Source organism: Delphinapterus leucas, chromosome 12 (assembly GCF_059928025.1).
Source record: "Delphinapterus leucas isolate spDelLeu-1000000601 "Yukka" chromosome 12, BTC_Dleu_Yukka2, whole genome shotgun sequence".
Classification (NCBI taxonomy): Eukaryota; Metazoa; Chordata; class Mammalia; order Artiodactyla; family Monodontidae; genus Delphinapterus; species Delphinapterus leucas.
The window spans coordinates 56,901,998-56,922,525 of record NC_143140.1 but is presented as its reverse complement, the minus strand read 5'-3'; the positions used below and the strand labels follow the sequence as shown (position 1 = coordinate 56,922,525).

The following is a 20,528-nucleotide window of genomic DNA, read 5'->3' as shown; positions in this document are numbered from 1 at the left end:
TTGAGGGAACAAATTTTCTTTTACCTTATGCTTTTATTCTAACATTTGAACCGAGTTTTTTGTTTGTTTTTTTTTAACTGCCTTTTTGGGGTTCTTGATTCTTTAGTTAGTAAGTGGATAACACTGTATTTTATGTGTCTTAAAAGCACTTTTTTCTTTCCATATGCCATGGCTTGTAGCTACTTGAATGCAAATACTTATAATGCTATGCTAGTCTTTTCCTTATGTCTACTGCAAGCAATTGAAGTGGTGATGAGTATCAATGACCATTGTTGTTGTATTCTATGTCTCGAGAGTCGAAGTAAGGCCTAAACATGATTCAGACAAAACTACACAGGAAGCCAATGTGACACCTATTACATATATTAAAAATACAGAGATTTTGGATTCTATCACTATCTTTGTAATCTGTAAACTGTAAAAGTGCTAGGTTTATAATTTTATTCATACCACTCTCATGTCCTTCTTGCTATCACTTCTTGGATTAAAAAAAAAATTGGTTGAGGAAGCAAAACTCAGTGACCACCTTTCATATTTTACTGCTATTAAAACCTTCAGGGCTTATATGATTTTCTTTGTACAAGTAAATATATTACTGTAGACTTTATCTTAGAGATAATTTGTTCAAATAAGCAAATCAATAAATATTATCGAGTCAAGGAAGGTGAGCTACAGTTGGCTGATTGCCAAGAAACCTCACAGGACTGCACTACCTTGGAGAATTTACTACAGCGTGACAATAAGGTCTGATGCAGTGTTTCAGGCTTCTAAGATTTAAAATATTTTTGTCAATTGGCCACAGTTGGAAAACCAAAAGCTCACTCAAAGTAGATCAAGCAAATCAGATTCAAGAAGTATGTTAGGTTCTTGTTCTGACTGGTCATCCTTTGTATCTTTTTCACCATCTTCACCTGACTTCTCTTCTTGTTCTTTACCTTCAGTTGTACTTTCAGTCTTCTGGGAACCATCAGTTTTGGATCCCTTATCATTGGAGATTCTTTGCCATCTGGAGAGTAAGATCTTCTCCGGGATTTATCTTTTTTCAGTAAGTCAATGCCTCTGTTGGGAGTCCTAAGTACCAATGTTTTGTATTTTTCAGACAGGTCAACTTTTACATATCTCCCTTGAAACCAAAGGGCCTTTTTCAAACAGTGGTCAACCATTGCCATTGCATCTTCTCTGGTCTCCATCTCAATAAAGGCCTTTATTCTTTTATACTTCTAGGATAAATTAACTCTCACTGCCTTGCCAAATACTAATGCTGGTATAGCTGTATAATAATCCACTGCAGCCTGAGCATCTTCTGTGGTTGCCATTTCAATAAATGCCTCATTAATTTTATTTAGAATCAGATGATTTGAATAATTCCAAATGGTTCCACCAGCTGTAATAGTTGATATCTCAAGCTTTTCCCTTGCCAGACATCCATGATGTGAACAACTCGGCTAGTTCCCACTCTGCATGTGTCTTGGTCCTTGCAGGTTTCCATTTCCAGCACCCAGATTTCCTCTTGGTCCAACTGCTGGCCCCCCAAGATGAAATGAGGGAGGTGGGGGTCCCAGAATTCCTGGTGCTGGGTTTGTACATTGCTGCAACATGAATGGATCACCCATTGTATGTCCTATATCATTGTTAGGGTTCCATTCTGGGTAGATTTCAAGAAGAAGCTGGCATCAACAACTGTGACTTGCTCCATTGATATGTTGACTCCACTCCTTATTAGAATGAACTGGCAAATCACATATAGAGCACAGATGGGGATAACCCTTTGGTAAGAGTCCATGGAAGTCTTCTATATTGCTACTTGGAGGATCACCCCTCTTTTTCTGAAAGAGAGATCTCTCTTGTAAGGGGCCAGGACCATGTCCCATTCTCTCATACTCACTGTCAAATTTATGATAGTTACATGAGGTCTCACCAAAAAAAGAATCATCCCTACATCTTTCTCCATCTCTTAATCTGTCATCTTCATAATCCATTCTGTCATAATAACCAGATTCTTGCAAACGACTTCCACGGTCATAACCAAGCACTGGGTTGAAACCAGGACCATGATCATCAAAACTATCTCTTCTTGGGCTTCCCTGGTGGCGCAGTGGTTAAGAAACCGCCTGCCAATGCAGGGGACACAGGTTCGATCCCTGGTCTGGGAAGATCCCACATGCTGCGGAGCAACTAAGCCCGTGCGTCACAACTACTGAAGCCTGCCCGCCATGCTCCGCAATAAGAGAAGCCACCGCAATGAGAAGCCTGTGCACTGCAAAGAGGACCCAACACAGCCAAAAAAACCCCCCCAAAACCAAAAAAAACCTATCTCTTCTAAAGTGCTTCTTTTCTTTCCAATCGTCCCTAGGTACTCTGTGTGGTGGCTCCCATGTAGCAGATCTGCCATCTCTACCATAACTCAATGTAGGGCCTTCTTCAGTTCTCCTCCTTTCAAGTTGTAGAAGGATTGGGGGCAAGTTCTCAGGAGTAATCTTGTCCTCTGGATAACGACTCAGTTCATCTAAGTCTCTAGCAGACAGACCAAAGCTGGCCAAAATGTTACTGGTCTGGTATGCACCTCCACGGTGCTGAGAAGACAAAGGGAGGGGACCTCTACTTCCAATGTTAAATACAGAAATCAAATTATGGGAAGAAGTACTAGCAGAAGACAGTGCACTATGGGCTCCTTGTTGATTCAATGAAGAACTCATTCCAAGATTTGTCAAAGTAGCAAGGTGTGCAGTACCCTGGTTCATCCTTCCAAGAGATGCTGGCATACTTAAAGACTGGGTAGCAGCAGCAAGAAGGCCTATTCCTGCTGCAGACAGGCCACGCCCACGGCCCTGCGAGTCGCTACCAAGAGATGACTGCTGGAATGACTTGGACATTGTAGAACTATCTCTTGTCTAGTTTATAGATTAAATTTTTTTAAAAAAAAAAAGATGGCTAAAAAGAAAGCTCAAACTAGAAAACTAGGTTAACTTTGCTTCAAAAAATGGTAACGCCAAGAAAAAGGATCAATAATGACTGTAGAATCTTCTTCAAGCTGAGAACCAGCAGACAACTCTCAGTCCCATTTCAGCACGGGCCAGGCCCCTCCCCCTACTCAGCGCGCACACGTCGCTCGCACTCTCAGCGGTGGTCGTTGTTCTCTCGCGATAATTTTTAAACAGTATTTGAAAAAGTGGGAAATAACTTACTGAATAACAACTTTGTGCCAGGAACTATGCCAGTTGCTAATGTGCCATCTCACTTAATCCCCACAATTCACGGCCCTGTGAACTAGGCATTATACCCTTCCTTACAGATTAGGAAACTGATGTTCACTTGTTAGTGCCAGCAAGTTAATGACTGATGTTGCTGAAATACAAGCCCAGATCTATCGAACCCCAGAGCCTGTCTTCTTTCTCTGTCATTTTCTTCCTGGCACAAGTGGGGAATTCTATTTAATATCCCTCAACATTATTATTCCTTTCATAAATATTTAGCTTCTCCCACATGCCAGGGGTACTGCCAGACGTTATGGATACAAAAAAGGAGTTCTTGCCTCCTTATTTTAGTGACTGTTTTCCTCTTCTGAATATGCGAGTCCAGTCTGATAACCTCAGTTATGCTGGATGCAGGAAAGTGGGACTCAAAATGCCTGTCATTTTGTTCAGCAAACATTGAATTAAATAGCAAAACAAACAATTAAGGGTCACATCCATAGAATAAACAAAGTAAGTTAGACATAAAATTTTATGAATGCCCTTTTGTCATTCTAAAAAAATAGCAAATGTCTTTAAGATTAATATGACTTTATCTGAGTAATCTCAGCTATGTGTACTTGGCACAAATTCTGAAGGCATTATGGGTTTCTGTCTGGCATTTTGGAAACATACATCAAACGGACTGTAAAAGAATACTATGATCTCTCAGGAACGCTGGAACATTACTGTGTTATTTCTGAGAAGTGACAGCCAATCATGAAGAACTTTGTGTAGGTGTTTGGAGTTCAAAACTTGATGTGTAACTGATTGGCATAATATGTGTTGGCACGGAGATAGTTTTTCTGGAAAAAAACGTAATAGTGTTTTCACCAAGAGAAATGACATCAGGGTGCAATGAATGCACCCTTTGGATATTTTTACCTACTGTCGGAAATGTAGTATACGGCTTTTACTGGAAAAGGAAAAAAGTCTTGGCATTGTCATTACTTTTTGAGAAAGGATTTAAAAATTGTTTAGAAAACTGGCCTTACTTCAAAGGGTACACTTAAACTAGTTCTTGCATCCTGTCTGAAGAATCAGCAGCCTAGTTTGTTTTCATAATTCTTCAACTCATCTGCTTTTTTTCTGCTAACATGGCAGGCTGGGTGCCCGGACTGACTTGCCAATAAAAACAACTAAACAGTTCTCATAAAATATATTTAATAAAATTTCCTTAAATGCATCAGTGAACTAATAATAAGGTAAGAAAATTTCAGGTCTTATCTAAGTTAAGTCAAGAGCTCAGACAGGTAAATTGAGAAATGGAACTGGCTTATTCCCTAACCATGTTTCTCCATGGCCCCACAGGATATGGCAACAGGAAACAAAGCCCAAGACTTGTTCAAGAGAAGGAGTCTAATAGGAAGACACGTCTCCCCTATAAAACTAGGACATCAAATGGCCAAATGTATAATGGTGAGCCAGGATTAAACCTGCCCTCCCTACCTCATACCCCAGAAGATAACAAGGAAAATCAACTTTCTTGAACATAAGTTCTGTGCTGAGAAGGGTAAAAAGCTGTAACTGAGAATTTGAACCACAATCTGATTGGCAGGCTCAATATGTACAAGAGGTCCAGTATTAGTAATAAAGAAAAATAAATAAAGGAGATGTGGATTGGAAAAAAGCAAAGATGCCATTATTTGTGGATTTTATAAATAGACATAGAAAAAAATTGAGAGATAAATTCCTAGAATTGAGATTTTAGTAAAGTTGCTGGATACAAAATTAATTTGCATAAAGCAAATGCAATTCTATATGATTTGATAGTTTTGTTTGTAACGGCAAAAATAACGGAAACAACTCAAATGTCAAGAGTAGTTTGAACAAAAATGTGGTATAGGCAAAAGCAAATAGAATACAGTGGAAAAAAATTATTGGCAGCAACACACTTTCTTGGGTCAACCTCACAAATATGTGTATTAGAAAATGGAGCAAGTTATAGCATACTATATGCAGTAGGGTTCATTTAGATACAGTCAAAAACAGGCAACACTTAACCTGTAGGTTAGGGATAAAACCTTTGATGGTACAAAGGTAAAGAAAAGTGAGGGTGAACTTCCCTGGTGACGCAGTGGTTAAGAATCTGCCTGCCAATGCAGGGGACACGGGTTCAAGCCCTGGTCCGGGAAGATCCCACATGCCATGGAGCAACTGAGCCCGTGCGCCACAGCTACTGAGCCTGCGCTCTAGAGCCCGTGCACCACAACTACTGAAGCCCACACGCCTAGAGCCTGTGCTCCGCAACGAGAAGCCACCACAATGAGAAGCCTGCGCACCACAAAGAAGAGTAGCTCCCGCTTGCCGCAACTAGAGAAAGCCCACACGCAGCAGCAAAGACCCAACACAACCAAAAATAAAATTAAATACATAAGTTAAAAAAAAAAGAAAAGTGAGAGCATGATTATCACAAAAGTAGAGATAGTAAATATGGTTTTGGTAGGAGAAATTCTGAACTTTAATTTGGCGTTGAATTTCACTGAAAGTGCTCTGAGAATTTCATCTTAGATAAACATGTTGTAGATTCTGGTCCTACAGACCTGTATTTTACATGTGATCTTTTTATATCCTTACATGTAGTCATTTTACAATTAAAAATGTACATTCTTAATATAATTTTTATTTTTAAAAGTAATACATCTATACAGTTTAAAAGAGCAAATAGTACAGAGCTTCTAATCAATAAGCTCTAATGCTCAGCCCTAACTCTCTCAAACCTCAATACGTGATTTCCTTGAGAGGTAAGCAATTTCAATACTTAATTTTTTTTCTCTTATTTACATCCATATTTTATTTTATTTTATTTTAAATTTATGTATTTATTTTTGGCTGTGTTGGGTCTTCCTTGCTGCGTGTGGGCTTTCTCTAGTTGCAGCGAGCGGGGGCTACTCTTTGTTGCGGTGCACGGGCTTCTCTTGTTGCGGAGTACGGGCTCTAGGTGAGCGGGCTTCAGTAGTTGTGGCACGCGGGCTTCAGTAGTTGTGGCTTGCGGGCTCCAGAGTGCAGGCTCAGTAGTTGTGGCGCACGGGCTTAGTTGCTCCACAGCATGTTGGGTTTTCCCAGACCAGTGCTCAAACCCATGTCCCTTGCATTGGCAGGTGGATTCTTAACCACTGCACCACCAGAGAAGTCCAAGGCGTATTCGTAACCACTGCACCACCAGGGAAGCCCTACATCCATATTTTAAATACAATATATTGCCATCCTTTTTTTTTCAACTTAAAGCATATATTGACTTCATAATATGGAAAACAAGGACGTAGCTCTATAATAATATATTTATACTCGCTAGTTCATCTGCTTGTATAGCTATATCACAATTTTTGGTAAAATTTGTATCCATTATGTCTGTATTTGTGACGTGAAAATACTGTTCAATAGCAAGCCAGATAGTATGCTATGATTATAATTATTTTTCTGTACAATGCTTTGTTTCTCCAGGAGTCAATGGTTGCCTTATTTGTTGTTATTATTGTGGCTGTGGTTGTGTTGTTGTTGGGTTTTTTTTTCTATATTCTTACCACTAATTTTCTCCAAACTCTCCAAGATCATTGCAAGCAAGATATGTCAATGTGATCAAACACTTCAGTTAATTTCTCATTTCTAATTTTATTTTGTAGAAATCATTTCAGTACCACTTTGCCTTCGATTACAATTTGGTTGCTCTTTAGGATTGCCATTCTCCCTCCGCCATCCCAGACTTATTCAGATATAATTGGCATATAACATTGTTTAAGTTTAAGGTGTTCATTTAATACACTTATTTATTGAAAAATGACTGCTACCATAATGCTAGCTAACACCTCCATCACATCACATAATTACCATGTCTTTTTTTGTTGTGACATTACTCTCTTAGAAACGTTCAACTATATAATACAGTATTGTTAACTATAATCACCATGCTGAACTTTGTACCCTTTGTCCACATCTCCCCATTTTCCCTATCTCCCAGCATCTGATAACCATCTCTCTACTATTTCTGAGTTCAGGTTTTTTAGATTCCACATATAAGTGATATCATACAGTATTTATCTTTCTATGTCTGACTTACTTCACTTAGCATAATGCCCTAAGGGTTCATCCACATTGTTGCAAATGGCAGGATTTCATCTTTCCTCATGGCTCAATAATATTCCATTGTATATATACACCACATCTTCCTTATCCATTCATCTGTTGACAGACACTTTTAGGTTGTTTCCATATCTTGGTTATGGTGAATAATGCTGCAATGAGCATAAGAGTGTAGAGCTCTCTAAGAATCTTTTGGGACTTCCCTGGTGGTCCAGTGGTTAAGAATCCACCATCCAATGCAGGGGATGTTTGGGGGAACTAAGATCTCACTTGCTGTGGGACAACTAAACCTGTGTGCTGCAACTACTGAGCCCGCACACCGCAATTACTGAGCCTGCCCTCCACAACTAGAGAGAAGCCTGCACACTGCAACGAAAGACCCTGCATGCTGCAACTAAGACCCGATGCAGCCAAAAATAAATAAATAAATAAAGATTTTTTAAAAAAGAATCTTTCAATTCCTTTGGATAATACACAGAAGTGGGATTGATGAATCATATGGTAGTTCTATTTTTGATTTTCTGAGGACTCTCCATACTGTTTTCTATAGTGGATGAACCAATTTACATTGCCATCAGCAGTGCACGTGGGTTCCCTTTTCTCCACAACTTCACCAACACTTGTTATCTCTTGTCTTTCTGATGATTGCCATTTTAATAGGTATGAGATAATATCTCATTGTGGTTCTGATTTGCATTTACATAATGATCAATGATGTTGATCACCGTTTCATGTATCTGTTGGCCACTGTATGTCTTCGCTGGGAAAATATCTATTCAGTTCCTCTGCCCATTTTTTTTTTTTTTTAAACATCTTTATTGGGGTATAATTGCTTTACAATGGTGTGTTAGTTTCTGCTTTATAACAAAGTGAATCAGTTATACATATACATATGTTCCCATATGTCTTCCCTCTTGCGTCTCCCTCCCTCCCACTCTCCCTATCCCAACCCTCCAGGCTGTCACAAAGCACCGAGCTAATATCCCTGTGCCTTGCGGCTGCTTCCCCCTAGCTATCTACCTTACTACGTTTGTTAGTGTGTATATGTCCATGACTCTCTCTCGCCCTGTCAAAGCTCACCCCTCCCCCTCCCCATATCCTCAAGTCCGTTCTCCAGTAGGTCTGCGTCTTTATTCCTGTCTTACCCCTAGGTTCTTCATGACATTTTTTTTCCCCTTAAATTCCATATATATGTGTTAGCATACGGTATTTGTCTTTTTCTTTCTGACTTACTTCACTCTGTATGACAGACTCTAGGTCTATCCATCTCATTAAAAATAGCTCAATTTCATTTCTTTTTAAGGCTGAGTAATATTCCATTGTATATATGTGCCACATTTTCTTTATCCATTCATCCGATGATGGGTGCTTAGGTTGTTTCCATCTCCGGGCTATTGTAAATAGAGCTGCAATGAACATTTTGGTACATGACTCTTTTTGAATTTTGGTTTTCTCAGGGTATATGCCCAGTAGTGGGATTGCTGGGTCATATGGTAATTCTATTTGTAGTTTTTTAAGGAACCTCCATACTGTTCTCCATAGTGGCTGAACCAATTCACATTCCCACCAGCAGTGCAAGAGTGTTCCCTTTTCTCCACACCCTCTCCAGCATTTATTGTTTCTAGATGTTTTGATGATGGCCATTCTGACTGGTGTGAGATGATATCTCATTGTAGTTTTGATTTGCATTTCTCTAATGATTAATGATGTTGAGCATTCTTTCATGTGTTTGTTGGCATTCTGTATATCTTCTTTGGAGAAATGTCTATTTAGGTCTTCTGCCCATTTTTGGATTGGGTTGTTTGTTTTTTTGTTATTGAGCTGCATGAGCTGCTTGTAAATTTTGGAGATTAATCCTTTGTCATTTGCTTCATTTGCAAATATTTTCTCCCATTCTGAGGGTTGTCTTTTGGTCTTGATTATGGTTTCCTTTGCTGTGCAAAAGCTTTGAAGTTTCATTAGGTCCCATTTGTTTATTTTTGTTTTTATTTCCATTACTCTAGGAGGTGGGTCAGAAAGGATCTTGCTGTGATTTATGTCATAGAGCGTTCTGCCTATGTTTTCCTCTAAGAGTTTGATAGTTTCTGGCCTTACATTTAGGTCTTTAATCCATTTTGAGCTTATTTTTGTGTATGGTGTTAGGGAGTGATCTAATCTCATACTTTTACATGTACCTGTCCAGTTTTCTCAGCACCATTTATTGAAGAGGCTGTCCTTTCTCCACCGTACATTCCTGCCACCTTTATCAAAGATAAGGTGTCCATATGTGCATGGGTTTATCTCTGGGCTTTCTATCCTGTTCCATTGATCTATCTTTCTGTTTTTGTGCCAGTACCATACTGTCTTGATTACTGTAGCTTTGTAGTATAGTCTGAAGTCAGGGAGCCTGATTCCTCCAGCTCCTTTTCTTGTTCTCAAGATTGCTTTGGCTATTCGGGGTCTTTTGTGTTTCCATACAAATTGCGAAATTTTTTGTTCTAGTTCTGTGAAAAATGCCAGTGGTAGTTTGATAGGGATTGCATTGAGTCTGTAGATTGCTTTGGGTAGTAGAGTCATTTTCACAATGTTGATTCTTCCCATCCAAGAACATGGTATATCTCTCCATCTATTTGTATCATCTTTAATTTCTTTCATCAGTGTCTTATAATTTTCTGCATACAGGTCTTTCGTCTCCTTAGGTAGGTTTACTCCTAGATATTTTATTCTTTTTGTTGCAATGGTAAATGGGAGTGTTTTCTTGATTTCACTTTCAGATTTTTCATCATTAGTATATAGGAATGCCAGAGATTTCTGTGCATTAACTTTGTATCCTGCTACTTTACCAAATTCATTGATTAGCTCTAGTAGTTTTCTGGTAGTATCTTTAGGATTCTCTATGTATAGTATCATGTCATCTGCAAACAGTGACAGCTTTACTTCTTCTTTTCTGATTTGGATTCCTTTTATTTCCTTTTCTTCTCTGATTGCTGTGGCTAAAACTTCCAAAACTATGTTGAATAAGAGTGGTGAGAGTGGGCAACCTTGTCTTGTTCCTGATCTTAGTGGAAATGCTTTCAGTTTTTCACCATTGAGGATGATGTTTGCTGTGGGCTTGTCATATATGGCCTTTATTATGTTGAGGAAAGTTCCCTCTATGCCTACTTTCTGAAGGGTTTTTATCATAAATGGGTGTTGAATTTTGTCGAAAGCTTTCTCTGCATCTATTGAGATGATCATATGGTTTTTCTCCTTCAATTTGTTAATATGGTTTATCACATTGATAGATTTGCGTATATTGAAGAATCCTTGCATTCCTGGAATCAACCCCACTTGATCATGGTGTATGATCCTTTTAATGTGCTGTTGGATTCTGTTTGCTAGTATTTTGTTGAGGATTTTTGCATCTATGGTCATCAGTGATATTGGCCTGTAGTTTTCTTTCTTTGTGATATCCTTGTCTGGTTTTGGTATCAAGGTGATGGTGGCCTCGTAGAAGGAATTTGGGAGTGTTCCTCCCTCTGCTATATTTTGGAAGAGTTTGAGAAGGATAGGTGTTAGCTCTTCTCTAAACGTTTGATAGAATTCACCTGTGAAGCCATCTGGTCCTGGGCTTTTGTTTGTTGGAAGATTTTTAATCACAGTTTCAATTTCAGTGCTTGTGATTGGTCTGTTCATATTTTCTATTTCTTCCTGATTCAGTCTTGGCAGGTTGTGCATTTCTAAGAATTTGTCCATTTCTTCCAGATTGTCCATTTTATTGGCATATAGTTGCTTGTAGTAATCTCTCATGATTTTTTTTATTTCTGCAGTGTCAGTTGTTACTTCTCCTTTTTCATTTCTAATTCTATTGATTTGAGTCTTCTCCCTTTTTTTCTTGATGAGTCTGGCTAGTGGTTTATCTATTTTGTTTATCTTCTCAAAGAACCAGCTTTTAGTTTTATTGATCTTTGCTATCGTTTCCTTCATTTCTTTTTCATTTATTTCTGATCTGATTTTTATGATTTCTTTCCTTCTGCTAGCTTTGGGGTTTTTTTGTTCTTCTTTCTCTAATTGCTTGAGGTGCAAGGTTAGGTTGTTTATTCGAGATGTTTCCTGCTTCTTAAGGTGGGCTTGTATTGCTATAAACTTCCCCCTTAGAACTGCTTTTGCTGCATCCCATAGGTTTTGGGTCGTCGTGTCTCCATTGTCATTTGTTTCTAGGTATTTTTTTATTTCCTCTTTGATTTCTTCAGTGATCACTTCATTATTAAGTAGTGTATTGTTTAGCCTCCATGTGTTTGTATTTTTTACAGATCTCTTCCTGTAATTGATATCTAGTCTCATGGCGTTGTGGTCAGAAAAGATACTTGATACAATTTCAATTTTCTTAAATTTACCAAGGCTTGATTTGTGACCCAAGATATGATCTATCCTGGAGAATGTTCCATGAGCACTTGAGAAAAATGTGTATTCTGTTGTTTTTGGATGGAGTGTCCTATAAATATCAATTAAGTCCATCTTGTTTAATGTATCATTTAAAGCTTGTGTTTCCTTATTTATTTTCATTTTGGATGATCTGTCCATGGGTGAAAGTGGGGTGTTAAAGTCCCCTACTATGAATGTGTTACTGTCGATCTCCCCTTTTATGGCTGTTAGTATTTGCCTTATGTATTGAGGTGCTCCTATGTTGGGTGCATAAATATTTACAATTGTTATATCTTCTTCTTGGATCGATCTCTTGATCATTATGTAGTGTCCTTCTTTGTCTCTTGTAATAGTCCTTATTTTAAAGTCTATTTTGTCTGATATGAGAATTGCTATTCCAGCTTTCTTTTGGTTTCCATTTGCATGGAATATCTTTTTCCATCCCTTTATTTTCAGTCTGTATGTGTCTCTAGGTCCGAAGTGGGTCTCTTCTAGACAGCATATATAAGGGTCTTGTTTTTGTATCCATTCAGCCAATCTGTGTCTTTTGGTGGGAGCATTTAGTCCATTTACATTTAAGGTAATTATCGATATGTATGTTCCTATTCCCATTTTCTATATTGTTTTGGGTTCGTTATTATAGGTCTTTTCCTTCTCTTGTGTTCCTTGTCTAGAGAAGTTCCTTTAGCATTTGTTGTAAAGCTGGTTTGGTGGTGCTGAACTCTCTCAGCTTTTGCTTGTCTGTAAAGGTTTTAATTTCTCCATCAAATCTGAATGAGATCCTTGCTGGGTAGAGTAGTCTTGGTTGCAGGTTTTTCTCCTTCATCACTTTCAGTATGTCCTGCCACTCCCTTCTGGCTTGTAGGGTTTCTGCTGAGAGATCAGCTGTTAACCTTATGGGGATTCCCTTGTGTGTTATTTGTTGTTTTTCCCTTGCTGCTTTTAATATGCTTTCTTTGTATTTAATTTTTGATAGTTTGATTAATATGTGTCTTGGCGTATTTCTCCTTGTATTTATCCTGTATGGAACTCTCTGTGCTTCCTGGACTTGATTAACTATTTCCTTTCCCATATTAGGGAAGTTTTCAACTATAATCTCTTCAAATATTTTCTCAGTCCCTTTCTTTTTCTCTTCTTCTTCTGGAACCCCTATAATTCGAATGTTGGTGCGTTTAATGTTGTCCCAGAGGTCTCTGAGACTGTCCTCAGTTCTTTTCATTCTTTTTTCTTTATTCTGCTCTGCAGTAGTTATTTCCACTATTTTATCTTCCAGGTCACTTATCCGTTCTTCTGCCTCAGTTATTCTGTTATTGATCCCATCTAGAGTACTTTTAATTTCATTTATTTCGTTGTTCATCGTTGCTTGTTTCATCTTTATTTCTTCTAGGTCCTTGTTAACTGTTTCTTGCATTTTATCCATTCTACTTCCAAGATTTCGGATCATCCTTACTATCATTATTCTGAATTCTTTTTCAGGTAGACTGCCTATTTCCTCTTCATTTGTTAGGTCTGGTGCATTTTTATCTTGCTCCTTCATCTGCTGTGTGTTTTTCTGTCTTCTCATTTTGCTTATCTTACTGTGTTTGGGGTCTCCTTTTTGCAGGCTGCACGTTCGTAGTTCCCGTTGTTTTTGATGTCTGTCTCCAGTGGCTAAGGTTGTTTCAGTGGGTTGTGTAGGCTTCCTGGTGGAGGGGACTAGTGCCTGTGTTGTGGTGGATGAGGCTGGATCTTGTCTCTTTAGTGGGCAGGTTCACGTCTGGTGGTGTGTTTTGGGGTGTCTGTGGCCTTATTATGATTTTAGGCAGCCTCTCTGCTAATGGGTGGGGTTGTGTTCCTGTTTTGCTAGTTGTTTGGCATAGGTTGTCTAGCACTGTGGATTGCTGGTCGTTGAGTGAAGCTGGGTGCTGGTGTTAAGATGGAGGTCACTGGGAGATTTCCGCCGTTTAATATTATGTGGAGCTGGGAGGTCTCTTGTTGACCAGTGTCCTGAAGTTGGCTCTCCTACCTCAGAGGCAGAGCCCTGACTCCTGGCTGAAGCACCAAGAGCCTTTCATCCACACGGCCCAGAATAAAAGGGAGAAAAAGTAGAGAGAATTAGTAGAAGTATGAGGAAAGAAAGAAGGAAAGGAGGAAAGGAAGGAAGGAAGAAAGAAGCAAAGAAGGAAAGACAGGAGGGAGGGAGGGAGGGAGGAAGGAAGGAGGGAAAGAAGGAAAAAAGACAGAAAGAAAGAAGATACAGTAAAAATAAAAGTATAATATAGTTATTGAATTAAAAAATATTTAGAAAAAAAAAAAAAGGGACGGATAGAACCTTAGGACAAATGTTGGAAGCAAAGCTATACAGAGAAAATCTTACACAGAAGCATACACATACACCTTCACAAAAAGAGATAAAGGGGGAAAAATCATAAATCTTGCTCTCAGAGGCCACCTCCTCAATTTGGGGTGATTCGTTGTCTAAAGGAGGGAAGGAAGGAAAGAAAGAAAGAAAGAACGAAGGTAAAGTATAATAAAGTTATTACAAATAAAATTAATTATTGAGAAAAAAAAATTTTTTTAAAAACCATGGACGGATAGAGCCCTAGGACAAATGGTGGAAGCAAGAGTATACAGACAAGATCTCACACAGAAGCATACACGTACACATTCACAAAAAGAGGAAAAGGGAAAAAGAATCATAGATCTCGCTCCTAAATTCCACCTCTTCAATTTGGGATCATTCCTTGTCTATTCAGGTATTCCATAGATGCAGGGTATATCAAGTTGATTGTGGAGCTTTAATCCGCTGCTTCTGAGGCTGCTGGGAGAGATTTCCCTTTCTCTTCTTTGTTCTCACAGCTCACAGGAGCTCAGCTTTGGATTTGGCCCTGCCTCTGCGTGTAGGTCGCTGGAGGGCGTCTGTTTTTTGCTCAGACAGGACAGGGTTAAAGGAGCCGCTGATTCGGGGGCTCTGGCTCACTCAGGCCGGGGGTGGGGGGCGGAAGGAGGGGCACTGCGTGCGGGGCGGGCCTGCGGCGTCAGAGGCGGCGTGACGTTGCGGCAGAGGCCGGCGTGACGTTGCACCAGCCTGAGGCCCGCCGTGCGTTCTCCCGGGGAGGTTGTCCCTGGTTCCCGGGAACCTGGCAGTAGCGGGCTGCACAGGCTCCGCGGAAGAGGGGTGTGGAGAGTGACCTGTGCTCGCACACAGGCCCCTTGGTGGCGGCAGCAGCAGCCCCAGCGTCTCCCGCCCGTCTCTGGGGTCCGCGCTTTCAGCCGCGGCTCGCTTCCCATCTCTGGGGTTCGCGCTTTTAGCCGCGGCTCGCGCCCGTCTCTGGGGTTCGCGCTTTTAGCCGCGGCTCGCTTCCCGTCTCTGGGGTTCGCGCTTTTAGCCGCGGTTCGCGCCCGTCTCTGGAGTTCCTTTAAGCAGCGCTCTTAAACCCCTCTCCTCACGCACCAGGAAACAAAGAGGGAAGAAAAAGTCTCTTCCTTCTTCGGCAGGTGCAGGCTTTTCCCCGAACTCCCTCCCGGCTAGTCGTGGTGCACTAACCCCTTCAGGCTATGTTCAAGCCGCCAACCCCAGTCCTCTCCCTGCGCTCAGTCCAAAACCGAAACCCGAGCCCCAGCTCGCAGCCCCGCCCGCCCCGGCGGGTGAGCAGACAAGCCTCTCGGGCTGGTGAGTGCCGGTCGGCACCGATCCTCTGTGCGGGAATCTCCCCGCCTTGCCCTCCGCACCCTGTTGCTGTGCTCTCCTCCGCGGTACCGAAGCTCCCCCCTCTGCCTCCCGCAGTCTCCGCCCGCGGAGGGGCTTCCTAGTGTGTGGAAACTTTTCCTCCTTCACATCTCCCTCCCACTGGTGCAGGTTCCGTCCTTATTCTTTTGTCTCTGTTTTTTCTTTTTTTCTTTTGCCCTACCCAGGTACATGGGGAGTTTCTTGCCTTTTGGGAGGTCTGAGGTCTTCTGCCAGCCTTCAGTAGGTGTTCTGTAGGAGTTGTTCCACGTGTAGATGTATTTCTGGTGTATCCGTGGGGAGGAAGGCGATCTCCGCGTCTTACTCTTCCGCCATCTTCCCAACTCCCCCTCTCTGCCCAGTTTTTAATTGGATAGTTTACTATTGAGTTTTATGAATTATTTATGTATTTTGTATATTAATCCCTTATCAGACATGATTTGCAAATATTTTCTACCATTCTGTTGGTTGACTTTTCATTTTCTTGACTGTTTCCTTTGCTGTGCAGAAGCTTTTTAGTTTGATGTAGTCCCACTTATTTGTTTTTGCTTTTGGTGTCATATACAAAAAAATAATCTTTGACACAGCTTGTGAAGAAGATTTTCACCAAATTTTCTTCTAAGGGTTTTATGGTTTTAGCTCTTATGTTTAAGTCTACAATCCATTTTGAGTTAAATTTTGTGAGTGGTATAAGATAAGGGTCCAATTTTATTCTTTGCATGTGATTATCCATTTCCCAATACAATTTATTGAAGAGCCTGTTCTTGGCTCTTTTTGTTAACTATTAGTTGACTGTACTGTGAGGGCTTATTTCTGGGCTCTAGATTCTTTTCCACTGGTCTATGCTATTTTTATGCCAGTACCATTTTGTTTTGATTACTATAGCTTTGTAGTATGGTTTGAAATCAGGAGTGTGATATCTCCAGCTTTGTTCTTTCTCAGGACTACTTTGGCTATTCAGGGTCTTTTGTGGTTCCATACAAATTTTAGGATTGTTTTTTCTATTTCTGTGAAAAATGAATTGGGATTTTGATAGAAATTGTAGTGAATCTATAGATGGCTTTGAGTAGTATGAACATTTTAACAATATTAATTTTTCTGATTCATGAACATGGGGTATCTTTCCATTTGCTTGTGTCTTCTTCAGTTTCTTTTGTTGGAGTTCTTACAATTTTTAGTCTTTCACTTCCTTGGTTAAATTTATTCCTAAGTATTTTATTATTTTTGATGCTATAGTGAATGAGACTATTTTTTTTAAATTTCTTTTTCAGATAATTTATTGTTAGAGCATAGAAACACAACTAATTTCTGTATGTTGAGTTTGTATCCTGCAACTTCACTGAATTTGCTTATTAGTTCTAACAGGTTTTTTTGGTGGAATCTTTAGGATTTCCTGTATATAAGATCATATTATCTGCAAACAAAGACAATTTCACTTGTTCCTTTCCAATTTGAATGCCTTCTATTTCTTTTTCTTGCCTGATTGCTCTGGATAGGATTTCCAGTACTATGTTGAATAGGAGTGGTGAGAGTAGGCATTGGAGCACAGTTGTGCACGCCAGTGACAGAAGACAAAGCCTGATCCAGGCCCACGAGCAGTTGTGCAGCCCTGGCTGTTGGAATGCTCTCCCATGTCTGCACATGTGCACTGCAGTGGATGTTGATGACAAGTGTCAGGCTGGCAGTGTGAAAGTGCCCAGCTTGAGGGGCTAGCCCCAAGTTTGCAGATGGTGGTAGGAGTCAACTGTAGGGATCTAGGCTGTCATCTTGCAGTAGAGCTGCACTGCAGGGAGGTGTGCAGCAGCTATGCTGTCTATTGTTTTTTTTTTCATTAGTAAAATCTGCCCTGTTTGTCTGCAGAGCAGGTCACTGTAAACCACAGTCTCTCCTACTGCATGGCTATGATTGGTAACCTCTGTTTCTCTTCCTTGTCCCTAGCCATCTCTATTGTTTCTATATGTGTCTCAGCTTTGCTGAGTCTGGGTGGGGTGAAATTGAAAGGAGACCTTCATGTGGTGCCCCAAAGGATGGGGCAGCTGGTTGCTCATTCCACTTTTCCTTTCCTGGTGAGGGTAAATCTTTCTAGCTGGGAAGTTCCTTCTTCCTGCTGAGCAATGACAGCTTGGAGGATGGGATGATGCAGGCAAAATGAAGCTATCTTCTTTTATTTTTTGTGCAGTTATTCTCAGAGTTTTTGTTTGTTTGTTTGTTTTCCTGTGTTGCTAAAGTTGGACTCCAGAGCTCTCCCAGAGCTCTTTTTGTTTGTGGGTAGCTGGGGTTTCACTCCACTCTATCAAATCTGCCATTCTGATATTTCTCTTTGCCATCATCCAGATCATTCCCTTAGTTCTCTTCTGTATTCATTCATTCGTTCAACAGATATTCTGGAAAGCTATGCCAGGCAGTATTATGGATACTGGAGTTATATCAATGAAAAAAGATGAAGTCCCTGCTTCTATAGAGCAAAAATTCCAGTAAGAGAAGCATAACATGAAAAAATATAGTAGGATGTTAAAGTAGAAGTTTCTACTGAGTCACTAAGGTACATTAGATATGAAATTCCAAAATGAAATAAAAGATCGATATTAAAATTTTCAAAGGAGAGGCTTCCCTGGTGGCACAGTGGTTGAGAGTCCACCTGCCGATGCAGGGGACACGGGTTCATGCCCTGGTCTGGGAAGATCCCACATGCCACGGAGTGGCTGGGCCCGTGAACCATGGCCATTGAGCCTGCGTGTCCAGAGCCTGTGCTCTGCAACGGGAGAGGCCACAACAGTGAGAGGCCCGTGTACCGCAAAAAAAAAAAAAAAATTTCAAAGGAGAGAGTTGAAAAGTTTTTGCATGATTCTTTACCTGCTTAAGGAATAATCTGTGTAACAGTTGGAGAGAACTTTGTGATGAATGATTAGAAAAGAGTATTTTTTTTAAATATAAGAGAGCAAAGATCTCTCTTTACTGAACACTAGTTACTTTATTGATATTTGGCAGAGATCTAAAGAAAGTAAAAAGATCAGCTATATGAATATCTGAAAGTAAGAGCATTCCAGCCAGAGGGAAAACATCAAAGGCCATGAGGTAAGAGAATGCTTAATGCATTTTAGGAATAGCAAGAAAGCTTGTAAGCATCAAAGTGGCTAGGGGAAGGTGGAAGATTAGATGCGAATGAAATCAGAGAGGGAGCAGATGATGTCTTGACTTGGGGTGGTATCACTGGATGTTGTAAAATACAGAGATTCTGCACATGCTTGAGAGTAGAGCTGGCAGAATTTCCTGAAAGCCTGGGTATAGTATATGACTGAAAGAGAGGAATCAAGGATAATTTAAAAAATTTAGGCTGAGCAATTGGAAATGAGGGTGGGTCATTTACTGAGATGGGAGAGACTCAGGAAGTGAGAGGAGGAAGAGTATTTTCTTTCTTTTTAAATAAAGAAAATTATTTTTTTTATTTTTGGGGAAGAGTATTTTCAAAAGTTGGATTTGGAAATGTTAAATTATTAGAGTCCTATCATTTATCCAGATGGAAATGTCCAATAGGCAGTTGCATATAAGAATCTACAGTAAATGTGAAATGTTAGGGCTGGGGATAAAAGTGAGGGAGTCATCATGGTATACTTGGTATTTTAAAGTCATGGCTCATTTAAGTCTTTGTAGAGTGTAGCTGCCTGAGTTTGGAAACCTATGTCTTCTGACTCATTTCACCCTTCCCCAAAAAAATAAGGTTTCTCTCTTGAGTTAGTACGCCCTTGACATCTCACTAAACTCATGCCTGTATTCCTTGTACACCAAAGGTTTTTCCTCTGAGTATATCTGCCTATGTCTCATGAGGTCTAATTTCAGGATAAGACCTCATTCACACTCAGAGGACACAAACGTCTCCCTTGACTGTTTCTTGGTGTATAATGAAGCTTGAGCTATCAATAAACCCCTGCCCACTCAGAACACACGTAAGGCCTCCACCCAACTCTGTCTTCTTTTACAATGTAGCTCGACTTATGGAAAATTCCTATCTACATGAACTATAAGTATTCTTAAATTATGCTTCCTTGCATAGAACAAGGTGAGATTTCAAGCTAAATCCTTACCCACAACTTCTAAAGATTCATCCCAGAACTGCCAGCCTATGTTTGAGTAGGTAAACCCTCACCCTCACTTATAGTGTACAAACAGAATAAACCAAATTCTCTGTTATCTCTTTTCAACATTCTCTTTGTCCTTGGGGGTTTATGGCTTTTGTATTTCTTTATCCTCATTTTAGTGGGGTTTCTGGATAGAGCAGGAATAAATGTATATGTTCAAGTTGCCACATTTAACAGGTTAAATAATTTTTAAATCCAGTAAAATGCTTCTTATAGGGCGTTGCTAGTTATAACAAATGTATTTTGTACAGGCAACTTTGCTTAATAGCAAAATGTTTCTTAAAATGATTTTTTAAAAAAGGCTTTAAAAATTACTCAGTGCTTACTGTTGGTAGTCTAATGGTACTTGCGACATTTTACTATAATTTTGTAATTCACTAGAATATTGTATTATGGAATTTTGTTAGTAATTTTTTTATATCTGTATTAGAAAAAGGATAACAGTTTTTACAAAAAACCTCAAGTTACCAAATTCTATTAAATTGATTCTTCTTCCAATTCAAATGTTATTTTAGTGCCTTTCTACCTTTAAAATGTGTTATCCTAATGTTCATGGTTAGTATAAATAGGAAAAGTACCTGGAAAAAGAAAGGATATGCTTAATTTTATTGTTGAGGACATATATAAATAAATTTGAAACTACCACTAAAAATATTAAATATTACAGAATACAAAGGCTATTTTAAATCTGTATATGAAAAAACTGACCTGGAAAACAAAAGAGTTTCAAAAGTAATAATGGGATAAACAGAGGCAGCTGAAGAATTTGAATTAGACTATTATAGCTTCACTTAGATAATGCAAGTATTATATGCCAAGATTACAAGAAAATCACCAAAACTACTATGGACAAATAATTGAACTGAGCAGACTCTCCAAATGCTGATTCTTAGAACTGGAGGAAATCATTCAAGATAATATGTAGCACCTTGTCTAATTATTTATAAACATGTCTCCCTTACATGTTACATGTCTATCTCACCAGACTGTGAG

General features: G+C 39.6%; 1 pseudogene; it reads right to left on the bottom strand.

The window, feature by feature from the left end:
* Positions 1 to 588: 588 nt before the first annotated feature.
* LOC111168211 (matrin-3-like) lies at positions 589 to 3,530 on the bottom strand (annotated as a pseudogene).
* Positions 3,531 to 20,528: the final 16,998 nt, after the last annotated feature.